The following is a 13,734-nucleotide window of genomic DNA, read 5'->3' on the forward strand; positions in this document are numbered from 1 at the left end:
ATAAATTACGTTCTTTAGGACAACATTGAAAAAAAAAATTAGAACCTTTCGAACATTCTCAACCAAAATTGAGACCAAAAAAAGTATTAAACCAATAAACAAATATCTTATACACACGTGAGTGTGTGTTTATAAATATACATTTTTAAATATTTATAAATTATTTAAATTTAAATATAATAATTAAAAGAATAATTTTTTTTTTAAAAATTAAAAATATATATAGTTATAAATATAACTATAAATAAAATAAATTTTAGTTATTAAAATAAAAAATATTATAAATAATATTATGTAAATAATTATTTTATATTATACATGTTTTCTAGAGCTTGTTTCAAAAACAAATTATAGAACCTAGAAAATTAGTGTAGTTTGAGATAAGTAATAAAATTTGAATATTTTAATGTTAAAAGTTCACAGCATAAATAAAAATCTTATAAAATAAATTTTATTATTTAGAGTTATACTATTTTTCTAGAAATTTATTCCTTTAGACATTTTACTTCTCTCTAAATCTTCTACCTATTGGGTCATTCGTTTTGAATATTAGGGTCATTCCTTTTGAAGATTAGAAGGTGACAAAATGATCATTGTGGCAAAGTCTTCAAGTCTCACCAATTTGTTCTTGCAAAAGTGTAAGTTAGTTTTTGTTATTTTCTCTAGTTTTCACTCTTTCCAATGCATGCGAATAGTTATCCATTACATGTCTCATCTAAGTCTTAATTGTATACTCTGATCATGAAACTGTAGTTAGTAGGTGCATGTAGAGTTTTCTAGAGTCTTTCGGTCGTTTAATAGGTAAGAAAAGATAAATTATCTTGTTTTTAACTTTTTTTTGTGTTGAGAATCAAAGTTACATGTTTGAGTTGCTTGAAATGTTAATATTGATTTTTATGCTAATTAAATATGACCTATTGAGTTGAGTTAGGGGCTTTGAATCATTTTTAGTGATCAAATATTGAAATGTTGGTATATTGTGTGATTATGATTGCATATGAGGTTTGAGTCATTGATTCATGTTTAATATAATGGTTGGTTGTTTTAGGCATATGGGGTTAGTGTTAGACAGTTTTATATGGTTGAAATGACATATATTTGAAAAATTATGCTATATAGAATTATGCAGACTCGTTAGACAAGCATATACTTGTTGGGCGAAGTCAAAGTCAGAGAGTTACTAACTTTGTGTTCATTCGACGTCTTCAAAATCATAGATTTGACTGACTTGACGATGATTGGGCGAGAATCTACTTGCTGGACGACTTTTGGGAGAATTTAGTCTGTAAGTTCTAGTAGTTTTCTCACTAAGCGAACAAATTTAGTCATTAAGCGAGTATGCTATCAAGCACTAATAACTAAGTGAGCTAATATAGTGGCTAAGCGAAAGGACTTTAGTTGAGCAATATGGTGATTAAGCAAGAGTATTTTCACTAAGCGAGTAGATTTGGTGACTGCGCTAAAATATCATAATTTTGACCAAATTTTCATATACCTCTTCTGATGTGTTTGATGTGTGTGATTATGAGAATGTTAAAAATAATGATTGATTTACAATAGGATCTTAAGTATGTATGGTGGTTATTCATGTATGATATAGTGATGATGATGAGTATGTTATTGATTATGTCCATGGTATATGTATTTGGCGTAAGTTCATGGATCTCGTGGAGAGATTCTATGGTAGCCTTTCATTAGTGTGAGTATTGATGTGGGAGTCTAGATATTGGAAGTTATCCTGATATTCTAATAACCATACTTTCTTAAGTAGAGAAAGGTGAGTATGTGATGAGAGGAGTATGAGGTTCTGTCATAAGGATTATCCTAGGGTTCTTATGATCGTGAAAGGAACTAACCTTTTGAGTGGTAGCTTAGTAGAGCACTTAGGTGGAGTAGGTATTACCACTACAAGTGCACAACCCCCAAGATTTCACATTAACACTTTATTCAAATGGTCAAGTCTAGAATGCATGGCTGTAGGTTTAGAATTGATTGATATAACTTGTACATATGTTACTCTTATAATTTTGTGTATGAATGATCCTTTGGTATATTAGTTTACCCTTCTATCTTTGTCTGGTTGTGTGTGTGTTTGTTTTCTCTTTTACAATGATCACCTTAATGATGTAAGTAGAAGAGGATGTCTCTGGTGAGTAAGTGATAGGAAGAGACGAAGTTGAGTCATAGAGTAGGACTCCTTTGTTATAGTTTTGTTTGTTCTTGAAAGATTCTATTACACTTTTTTTGTCAATTAATATATCTCATAATAGTGTATGACCTTATATATTTTTTTAATTATAAGTTATATCTTGATACTATAATAGCAACTTATATGTATTTGTCGAGTTAACTATTTTGTATTATTGAAAGTGTGAGGAATCATATAATAATTAAATACCACAAAATTAGGATGTTACACAAATAATAAATATAAATATATAACTATAAACTATCCTAATTATTGTATTTGATCTGTATAAGCTATTGTTACATTCAATACCAAATTACTATTTTGGATTTTTTAAGCATTCTAAATTGTGCATTAAAAAAAATGAAAACTTAAAATTGGTAAGGAAATCTTCACTATTACTTAAATATACATAAACCTTATTTTACACTTGACTAACTTCAAACACCTACAAAATCTTCACATTTAACAACTTTTTTTTTGTCAAATTTAATGTTTAATACAAGACTTTAAAGTTTAGAAAACAGAAAATACAAAATAAATATTTAAAAAAACATGGGAAAATTGTGCCGTACAAAGATAAAAACCAAAAATTAGATATACAGAAGTTGAGGTAAAATATACTCTTAACTCCCTTAAAATATTTGAGATTTAATTTTAATCTCTCCAAAACAAAATCTCTTTAATTTAGAAAAAGTAACACACATACGCTTTTCGTCCAAGCCAATTATTATTGGTTTAAAAATAATATATCTGATGTAGATAGAAGTTGAGATAAAATATATTGCTAAATTTTATATACATTTATTGTCTAGATAATTTTTTAAACAACTATTCAAACTACTTGATGAACCAAAAGTTGTTTATTTCAAAATTTAAAGAGAAAAACTAAAAGCGAACAAGGAGTAAAAAGAAACAAAAGGTGAAATTAAAAAATTTTAAAAATATTAGATGTAGTTAGTATAAATTATTAACATTAAACTTATTTTCAAATAATTAAATAACAATCCGTTGTCGTCCAGTGGTTAGGATATCTGGCTTTCACCCAGGAGACCCGGGTTCGATTCCCGGCAACGGAATTATCATTTTATGTTTAAAATAAATTAAAGGTTTAATTAATTTATATGTAAAACTATAATTACAATTTATGGTGATATGAATATTTTTTAATTATATTTAGATACGCTTTACTGTTTTTTAATCTTTATACTGTTTTGTAATTTTAGCCTTTTACATATGTTTTATCTTTTCTGTTAGGCCTGTTTTCACCATACATACTTTATTCATACTTATCGCTCAAATAAATAGAGTAATTGCATTGAGAAAATCATAAGTAAATACAATTAACACTACTTTTTCTTTTATCCTCATTTTCTTTCTTATTTGAAGTAATTATCTCCCTCACAATGTTATTTGCTAATACGGTTTCTCTAATAATGTTTCATACTGACGAAGTTAATTTAATAATTACATAGGAGCACATTAGCTACACAAGTATATATTAATTGAAAAAGTTTATGAGTTAATTATATTTTGAAGAAAATGAATAAGTGGAGAAAAAGGACATGTAAGAAGTAAAAAGTAATATTTTATTAGTAACTTGGTCGAACACTTCTCAATAATGAAAGAGAACATTGTAGTAGTTCGAGAAAGATGGCCCTGTTGTTAGGGATGCAAAAGGGGGTTCGTTGTTACAAAAACATAATGTAGAGGTGATAATGAGTTGAAGGAAGAAAACACTAGAAAAAATATTATATGTCAATATGGAGTCCCAAACACTAGAAAAAATATTATATGTCAATATGGAGTCCCAAACACAATAATAACTAATAATGGTAGACAGTTTGTAAACTAGGGTTTAATTGAGTTCTATACCAATGTGGGCATAAAACTTGTCAACCACTCACTGGAACACCCCTAAACAAATGGATAGGTCGAAACCACCATCAAGGTCATCATGGTAAGACTCAAGAAGAGGTTCTACATAGCATAAGGAAGGTGGCTAGAAGATTTGTTGGAAATCTTATGGACATATAGGTGTACACCCTAATCAACGACCTAAGAAACATTTTTCATCCTAACTTATGGCACTAACGTCATGATACTGATCGAGATAGGGGAACCTTATTCTTGGTGTTGCAATATAAGGAGAATAGTAAAGAAGATTGACTCTATATCAATCCAAGCTTGCTATGTGAAATGCGGGAAAAAGCTCAGATTTGAGAAGTAGTCGCCAAGTGAGAGCGCATGGCACTAAAGAGGCACTCAATCAATAAAAATGTCATGTTTATATTTTGTGCAAGTTACATTCTAATTTCATTTTGAAGGTACCTATCGAGATTCAATTTAGTCAAGAAGTGAACCTCGACACTAAGGTCCCTATTGATATTCCTCTTGGCAAGGTTGAACCCTAATACTAAGCTCCCTACCAAAATACATCTTGGTCAAGGTCGAGCTCTAATACAACATTCCCTACCGAGATCCCCCTCAGTCAAGGTTGAACTATTATTCACCTCAAAAAGTCCTTACCAAAGTCCACCTCAGTCAAGATTAAACCATTAAGAGCCCCTTTTGAGATACATCTTGGTAAAGGTAGACCATATTTAGGTTATGGTGTCTTCGCGAAGATAAAAGCAGTAACGAAAATATTAGCAACCAATACTAACAACTATCCGATTGAGGACTCATTTATAAAGATATCCAACTCACCAAGTCACAAAGCCGAGTATTATAGAAATGGAGGAAAACTTGGGTCCAAGCCTTTGTTACAATTGAGGAGCATTGATGTCTCGACGATATTACGATTTTGATGATGCTACAAGATGAAGAACCTGAAGACTCTTGTTGTAGTTTCCTTAAAAGTATTTTGTAGAATTAATTGTATAGGAATAACTCTGTTTATGTAAAAACACTTAGAAGTTTTCCTGTTTAGAGAGTCTTTGTACAGATAATCGATTATTTGGTATAATAATCGATTATCACGAGCCTATTTCGAAAAGAGATGCTCGCGCAAATAATCGATTATTGCTCGGAATAATCGATTATCTTTGTCTAATTCAGTATTGCCCAGGTTGTGCAAATAATCGATTATTCCTCAGGATACTCGATTATCACTTTTTGAAAACCCCATAACGGAAACAAATAATTGATTATCACTTATGATAATCAATTATATGTGGTAGTTAGGAGTTGTCTTTTCAGTTTCTGACCCTGGGCATATAAAAAGAGGTCTTCACAGCTCTTAGAAAAAACTTTTCATTTGAGAGTATTAGACCTTTGTGCCTAAGGGAAACTCTCTATGAGTGAAAAGGAATCTATGCCATTTGAGAATACAGAGATTTTCTGAGAAAGTTCTCAAGTGATAGTGTGGTCTTGTCAAGTCTTGTGAATAAGAGAAGCTCATGCTTAGTTTGTCTAAGGTCAGAGTGATTCTCTTCAAGTTGGCTGAGCAGTTTTTCTTCCGGTTCGTTTGTCGAAGGAAGGTTCTTCCATTCGTTTGTTGAAGGAAGGTGTTTTATGTTCTTACTCTTTATTCCATATTATTGAAATCTGTGAAACAATATTTTAGTGAAAAGGTTAATCACTATTTATAGTGATTACCGACTAGACGTAGAATCTTTTGATTCGAACCAGGATAAAATTTTTGTGTTGATTTTCTCCTCCCTATAGTCTTTAAACATTTAGCACACCAACTGTTTGATAAAAGTTTTATAAGAAAATTAAAATTGCTAAAGAAACCATTTTATTGACCGTAACACGCTTTCCGCCCTTTAAAAGTAATTAACACTCCGCTGATCAACTCACTGATACCTACAGCCTTAATTTCAAAACTTTGCATACAATACATAAAGCATGTAAGGAAGCCCAACTATTAGGGTGAAGTTGAGTTGGGGAAACATTTAAAATATGTAACACTTCAATGGTAAACTCATCAAAGGGTAGGCGAAGATGCAGCTCGGAGATGAGAGTCACGTATATATAGAAAAATTCATTAGGGTAACTTTCTTAGCTACGACATGATGACACTAACTTGTTCAACCGAAATGATGTCATCTACGACCTTACCTTTTAACATATAGATGTTGTAATAAGAACTTATACATGGAAAAATACTCTTTCACCCTAATACATACTTACTCTACCCCCTTGTCAAAGGCAGATTATGTTCGACCCACTCAGCCATAAAATCATTTTGGTTCTTTCCATCAAGATTCTTGTTAGATGATGACACTCTTTAGGAGGATCTCGCCCTCTCCTCACCACTACATGCCTTCTCAACACTATTAGACGAGATGTTGGACGTGCTAGACGAAGACATACTTGAAAGATGATAATAAACAAAGCACTACTCTTAACACAAAGACCTCGTTGCTCAAAGAATTAATGTGCCTCAATTGTTCAAATGAATTCATTATTTATAGCCACTAAGAGCACTTTCTCACTAAAAATTTCTTTATCTCTAACCATTGATCTCATATCTAACTATCATTCTTCAAGACTGTTGCTCTTCCTAATTAAAGGCTTCCTTTGATATGTTTCAAGCTTGTCAATCAAGTCTACGCATCATTATGCTTCTTGAGACTAGGGGCTACTATACCTAAGAAAGGATGATGAGACAATAAAACAACATAAAATTTTCTTTGCATAACAAAACTCTCACCTTGATCATATCAAGTCTGAGTGGCTAATGTAATGTGTATGACTAAGAACATCTTGGACAATACAGTACGACACTATTTGGAACAAAGGTTCAACATTTCGGTGGAAGCTAACAAGGATTACACATAATTGACAAAGAGATTAAGGCATTAGACGGATTAACAAAACCCTACAAATATTAAGAAAGGTAATCACCTAGGAAACCTAGGTCAAACTAGGTAAAAACCCATGAATTCATCATAAATAACATTGTTTACGACAAAAATATTACATATTCAATTGTTGTTTTAAGCATATATATATATATATATATATATATGTAATATATATATATATATAATTTGAATGTTATAGAGTGTTTTTTTGCAAGGACCGCAATATGTTGACAACGCAAATTTGACAACATTTTGACAACGACACGTGTCAGCGTTCACTACAAAAATATGTAATTTTTCTAGGGGTTTTTTTCAGCATTACCAGGGGTTTTAACCCCCAAAAAGCACGTTTCCCGCGGTTACAGCAAACCATTGGGAAAACCACCATCACAAAATTACCGGCAGTCTTAACCGGGGTTTTTGGAAAACCGCCGATACTAGCCGGGGTTTCCAAAAAACCGCCGGTACTAGCCGGGGTTTCCAAAAAACCGCTGGTGCTAACTGGGGTTTCCGAAAAACCGCCAGTACTAACCGAGGTTTCCAAAAAACCGCCGGTACTAACCGGGGTTTCCGAAAAACCGCTGGTATTAACCGGAGTTTCCAAAAACCGCCGGGAATGCTTTCAGATCATTTTTGTTTTAAATTGAATTATGATAAATCTGATTCAAATTAAATTTATAAATTTGGTTTTAATATTATTTAAAATTGAATATTATTATATAAAGTAAATTATATTGTTCAACATACATTATTAAAGGCAAAAATATTTAATACTATAAAAATTAAAAACAACGATGTTCAATACTATAAAAAATAATAAAAACAAAGATGTTCAATACAAAAAATTAAAGACAAAGATGTCTAACAAAGATGTTCAATACAAAAAATTAAAGACAAAGATGTCTATCAAAGATGTTCAATACAAAAAATTAAAGACAGAGATGTCTAAGGTTCTTCTTTGTTACATCTTTCATGTGGCACACTTATTTGATTAGATACCTACAATATAATATAATAGTTAGAAATGCAATGATTAATATCACAAGAATACTAAAACTGAAATTTTAGAATACCATTTGAAGATTTCCTAGCACGCACGTCTGAAAGTTTCCATCCAAAATATCATTTGTAATAGGATACAAGAATATATGATATTGCAACCATACACAGGAATATATGGGAAAATTTAAATAACTTCACATATCCAGAAATACTCAGACCCACCAGGACTCTTGACCTGAAAGAGCAACAATTCTCCACGCATACAGAAAGACATATATAAAGAAACAACTTCTAAGGAGAGCCCTTCTTATACAACAAAATACTTCAAATAATAATGAAGAACAATTTTAAACAGTAAGACTGAACAGAACACTGTACCAATAAAGGACGGGAAATAGAACACTTACATTAACTTGAACTGTTGATTGAAAAAAAAATGTATTTGGAGACTGAATAGGTGCAGGAGTGCATGCTGACTAAAAACGAATGCATTTGGGGCAGATAGAGAGGGAGAGGATTGGACTTCAGGAGCTGCACTTTGATTCATTGTCCAAAAGTCTTAGCTGTACTGTAATTATTATAATATCTGTGACAAATCCAAAATCATAATTTCTATTAGAGAAGCTTTATGCCATCAATAGTCTACTCATCTAACATAATCTTGTTATCCTAGATCTGCAATCTGGTTTTCTGTTATTAAACTAACATGGATACTGGTTTTCAGTTATTATCCTAGATCTAACAAATGATCGCAAAACTGTGTAGAAATTTGGACAAAAAAAGTTAGTTTGGAAGCATAGTATCATGGTCCAGCCATATATTGTATGTGTTTCAAGTAAGCTTTGATTATCATCATTCAGAAAATGACGGGACCAAGATCTTCACGTGTTCCAGTTTTCAAACCAGAAGTTAGTTCTATTCCCAACCAATGACACTTTTTACCAACATCTTATAAAAATGGTCCAGGAATATCACATACTGCAAATTTGTAGTGTTTTTTAGTACTAATGAATGAACCCCAGATTTAATTACTTTAAAGTATTTTAAAATCCTGCTAAAAAGTTGTTACAATTATTTTTTAGAAGTTGGATTTTTTTAATCATAATTTTAAAGATATTTGACTACAGAGTAAAAAAAGATCCAAATTAAACATGAATATTTATCACCAAGTAAACACCGAAACCAAATTAAATCAAGAAACTAGAGATGTGGAAGGTCCCTCAGAGATAAAAGAAATTTGTTACTCAAATATGTACATATAAGAAGGTATATTTAATTATTATAATATGGAGATAAAACTGTAAATCGAAGACAAATATGAGAAATGAAAATCCCACCTCAAAAAAGCAGTCTTGATGTACAATTCTCTGCTGGTTTATATTCACATAAACTTCACATGACACCGTCGCCTAGATTAAGCATACATTATTTAGATATGATGGAATCTGATCTTGGAACTTGATAGGAATAGGAAGTCATGGGTCTGTATATAAAGGAATTCTTGATCCGATGGAAGGATTTGTTGCTATAAAGGTTATAAATCACATATAAAGAAAACAAAGAAAAGAAAAGACAAAGAAAACCATTTCCATGTCAGTTAATTGCTTCTGAATTAATCTGATAAAGGTACTCTAAGAATTTGAATCACCATTTGAATCACCATCAGTAAGCTCTACTTCATAATTATCATCAAAGCTAACATCTTCCAAACCAGCAAGGTCATCCCCCTCAACAGAAACTATCTGGAAATCAGGGACTAATAAATACTACCTTAAAGCAAGCTTAAAAAAAGATACGCAAAGGAAAACTTAAAGACAATTAACCAACCATTAAAAACATTTTCCCTTGCAGAATAAAAATAAAAACTACCAAGTTTCAGGAACCTATACAGTTTATTCCATTATAAGTTAGCTACATAAATCACAAGATATCAATAGTAAATATTAATGCTTAGTTAGAAAATAGAATAAAAGAAGCATAAATAAATTAAAGAAAACAATGGAATAAATAATAGGATTAGATACCAGCTTCTGGTTAAGCTTCCCTTTTCCCATGACATTAAACTCCTCAACTTTATGCTCTTATACTTGTCTCTTAACAACTCCTTTCAGCAATGTGTTCTCTCCGAACTGTTCACATTTTCTAATGCTCTTTTTTGGTCGGCAGCCTCGTCAACATACTCAAAATTTGCAACCTAAATTTCACCAATAGAAACAAATTAAATTTCATCAATAGCTTTCGTGCGACATCGTTAGCAGCTCTGCCGACACCGGATTGCACCGCCGTGGGTGGTTTCGTGCATGACCTAGGGTTGTGCTTTTTGTGCATATCAATTAAGTTCATACAAATCTGATTAGTTTGTGCGAAAAAACATGCAAGCGATTACAAACTACAAAGAGATAAATAAAAGGAGAGAAAGAGTGGTAGCCGGCAATAACAGTTATGGAGAACGATTGAAAGAATCTAGAAGATATGAACGGAGGCGCGAGTAGTGGACTTAGGTTTTTCCCTTTCTGAAATGGAGAAGAAGAAATGAACTCAAAACGGCGGCGAAGGAAAATAAAAAACTCGCTAAGTAACCTAATAATATTTTACTCATGGCCGTATTCGATTCCTCCATCGTCGACTATAAAGGAGCGCGCCTGTTCGTGGCGCTTGTTGACGAGTGCCCAGTGCCATCGAATCGACGTCCTCCGTAAAGGCGGACCTTGAGACGCTCCAATACTTTGCTGCGAGCGGTGGACATCGGTCCTCTCGGCCTTCGTCTTCCGGCTCCATTGCTTTTCTTGATTTCGGACTGGTGTGAAATGATGATGTAATGAAGCTCTTAGGATTTTTGAAGAGAACGCCAGAACGGAGGCGCGAAGACTTAGGTTTTTCCCTTTCTGAAATGGAGAAGAAGAAATAAACTCAAACGACGGCGAAGGAAAATAAAAAAATTGCTAAGTAACTTAATAATATTTTTTAAAGAAAATATTTATAATTTAACTGCGATTTTAAGAAAACCGCCAAAATTATCGGAGGTTTATCAAAGCCGCCGGAAATAAACCTCTGGTAAAATGTGATATTTTTGTAGTGGTTGTATTGGACCATTTTGAATATGTTTTTTAAGAAATCTGATTTGAAAAAGGGATCAAGATTCCATATTTCATTATTCCGAAAGCACCCTTCTTCGTTCAACACTCTCTCTTCTCTCTCAATTTTAGGGTTTTCATGAGTTTCATTTGAACTTCTCTTTCTCCATTTTGTGCATTTCTCTCTCGGCGTTCAGAATTCTCTCTCGACGCTCAACAATCTCCATCGCTGGCCCCATTCGAAGTCTCTCTTTCTCTGTCGAGTTCGTGATTTCGACGATCTACGTTCACTGATCTCCATCGTTGGTTTGTTCAAAGTGTCTCCTTTGGTGTCGATTGTGTCGAAGTTCTGAGTTTTTTTTGGGCAATGGGTTCGTCCGCTGACATAGGTTCTTCGAACAAGTTATGTACTTTTTTCCTTTTCCGTATTCGTATTTTGGGGTTGGGCTTTTGCTTTTGGCTTTTGTTTGTGGTTTTTGTTGGTTATTTGTAACCAATTTTTTTTTTCTGCAGTTTGTTCGTCATTCATTGAGAGGTGAGGTCCTGCACCATTGACACAGGACAAATGCACTTGTAATCGATTATTGGGACTGTGTAATCGCTTACCAGGGAAAAATTCCCCTTTTGTACTGAAAGTTGACAAGAACTACCCAAGCCTGACTTAAGCACTCCTTAGGGTTATTTTGGAGTTCTTTTGACTGTGTTTTGAAAGTTTTCTGGATGGATCATTATTGGAATACTTCAAGTTGGAATACTTCCATATTAAACAAATAAAAAAGAAATAATGAAGGGTATTGAGTAATGAAAAATTATAACAATATTAAAACCACATACATTAATAGGAAAACGTAACAACAGTTCATATAACCACAAGTTTTGAAATTAAAAAGTACATAACAGTGTTAGAAATCCTACATAATAGTTCATCATACATTGATGCACTAAACAACTCATGACCATTAAACTCACTCAGCCATATAAAATAACAAACATGAAACAATACCTTGAAATGAAACTCATTTATGAAGATTAGAAAAACATTATTTTGGGGAAATTAATTTCACCTAGTACAGTGTTCTAAAAATTAGGAGTTAGCAGTCATTCGAAAGCTCTTTGAGTCTAGATTCCAACAAAACAAGAATCAAGTCATTTGGAGTTCGGTAGACAAAGTTAAGAACAAAACAAGTAGCAAAGGTTAGAAAAATAGAGTTGGGGAGTGTTGTTCATCCAGGTGGGAAGTACAGTTGAAGTTTCTGTATAAATGACCATTTTTCCTCTGGTAATCGATTACAGGGGCCTTGTAATCGATTACCAAAGGAAAAATGATCATTTGTACAGAAACTTCAACTGTACTCCCCACCTGGATGAACACTACTCCTCATGCTCTATTTTTGTTGAATGTTTACTTTTTTGAGATGGGTGAGTGAGTTCAATGTTATTGGGTGTGCTCCCTACACCAATAATGAGGTTAGGTCATTTATTTCTTCAAAAAAAATGTCCATTTAGGTGGTTTTCTCCAACTGAGGTGAGGTGCATGACCATTGTTGTAACACTGCTTCTCGAAGTCTCATAGGAAAAATTTTCATTTTATTAATTAAGAAATATGTCATCTAATATTGTTACAATGCACAAATTTTAAAAGGCATTTTCAATAAATAGTAGATCTGTCAACAAGAGGGAAAGATATGCGTATAAAATAACATGCTGTCAACTTTGACCTTTGCTAACTATTTTAATCATAACTTTTTCCACATACCCCCAAATGATGTGATTCTTTTTTTATTATAAAGTAGACTCAAATATCTTTCCAATGACTACTAATTTATAATTTTTGGACATCTGAGTAGGTGCAGTTAATTCCTTAAAGTTAACGTTTTATATATTTCTACCACCTTTGACCTTTGCTGGTTGTTTTGCTCATAACTTTGTCCACCGAACTCCAAATGAGTTTATTCTTGTTTTGTTGGAATATAGACTCAAAGATCTTTCAAATTATTACTAACTCATAATTTTTAGACAACTTTAGTAGATGCAGTTAATTTTCCCAAAACAACGTTTTTCTAAGCTTTCCAAACGAGTTTACATTCAAGTTATTGTCTCATGTTTCTTATATTATTCTAATTTATTTTATTTCTTTATAAAATGTCCATAATTCAAGGTAAAATAGTAGTATAATTGAGGTGTGATGTGATTCTACTAGCACAAGCAAAACACTTATATAGACTTCACCTACCTTGGTTTAAACACCTATATGGACTACTTTGTCCACAATTGAGTAGGGTAATTTGTGTTTTGATGCACTTGACACCATCAATGATTACCAACATGAGAAATCCATGCAAAAACTGGAAAAAATCACCCATAAGGACATAAAAATAACCCTAGGGAGTAGTGTTCATCTAGCTGGGGAGTACAGTTGAATTTTCTATACAAATGACCCTTTTTCCTCTATCTTGTAATCGATTACCAGAGGAAAAAGGGTCATTTGTACAGAAACTTCAACTGTACTCCCCAGCTAGATGAATACTACTCCCCATGGTGGTTATTGCTCTTGTTTGTGACTTTTTGCATTTCTTGTGAATGGGTGACTGATTTCCATGTGAATGGATGTGTTCCCTACACCAATGAACACATTAGGCCATTGAATATATGGCAA

At 32.5% G+C, this 13,734-nt stretch overlaps 1 non-coding gene across 1 annotated transcript; it reads left to right on the forward strand.

Moving 5' to 3' along the window:
* The first annotated feature begins 3,195 nt into the window (after positions 1–3,195).
* TRNAE-UUC (transfer RNA glutamic acid (anticodon UUC)) lies at positions 3,196–3,267 on the forward strand. Its single transcript has one exon. It is a non-coding gene; the product is annotated as a tRNA-Glu (tRNA).
* The last annotated feature ends 10,467 nt before the right edge of the window (positions 3,268–13,734 follow it).

This window comes from Vigna angularis, chromosome 6 (assembly GCF_016808095.1).
Source record: "Vigna angularis cultivar LongXiaoDou No.4 chromosome 6, ASM1680809v1, whole genome shotgun sequence".
Classification (NCBI taxonomy): domain Eukaryota; kingdom Viridiplantae; phylum Streptophyta; class Magnoliopsida; order Fabales; family Fabaceae; genus Vigna; species Vigna angularis.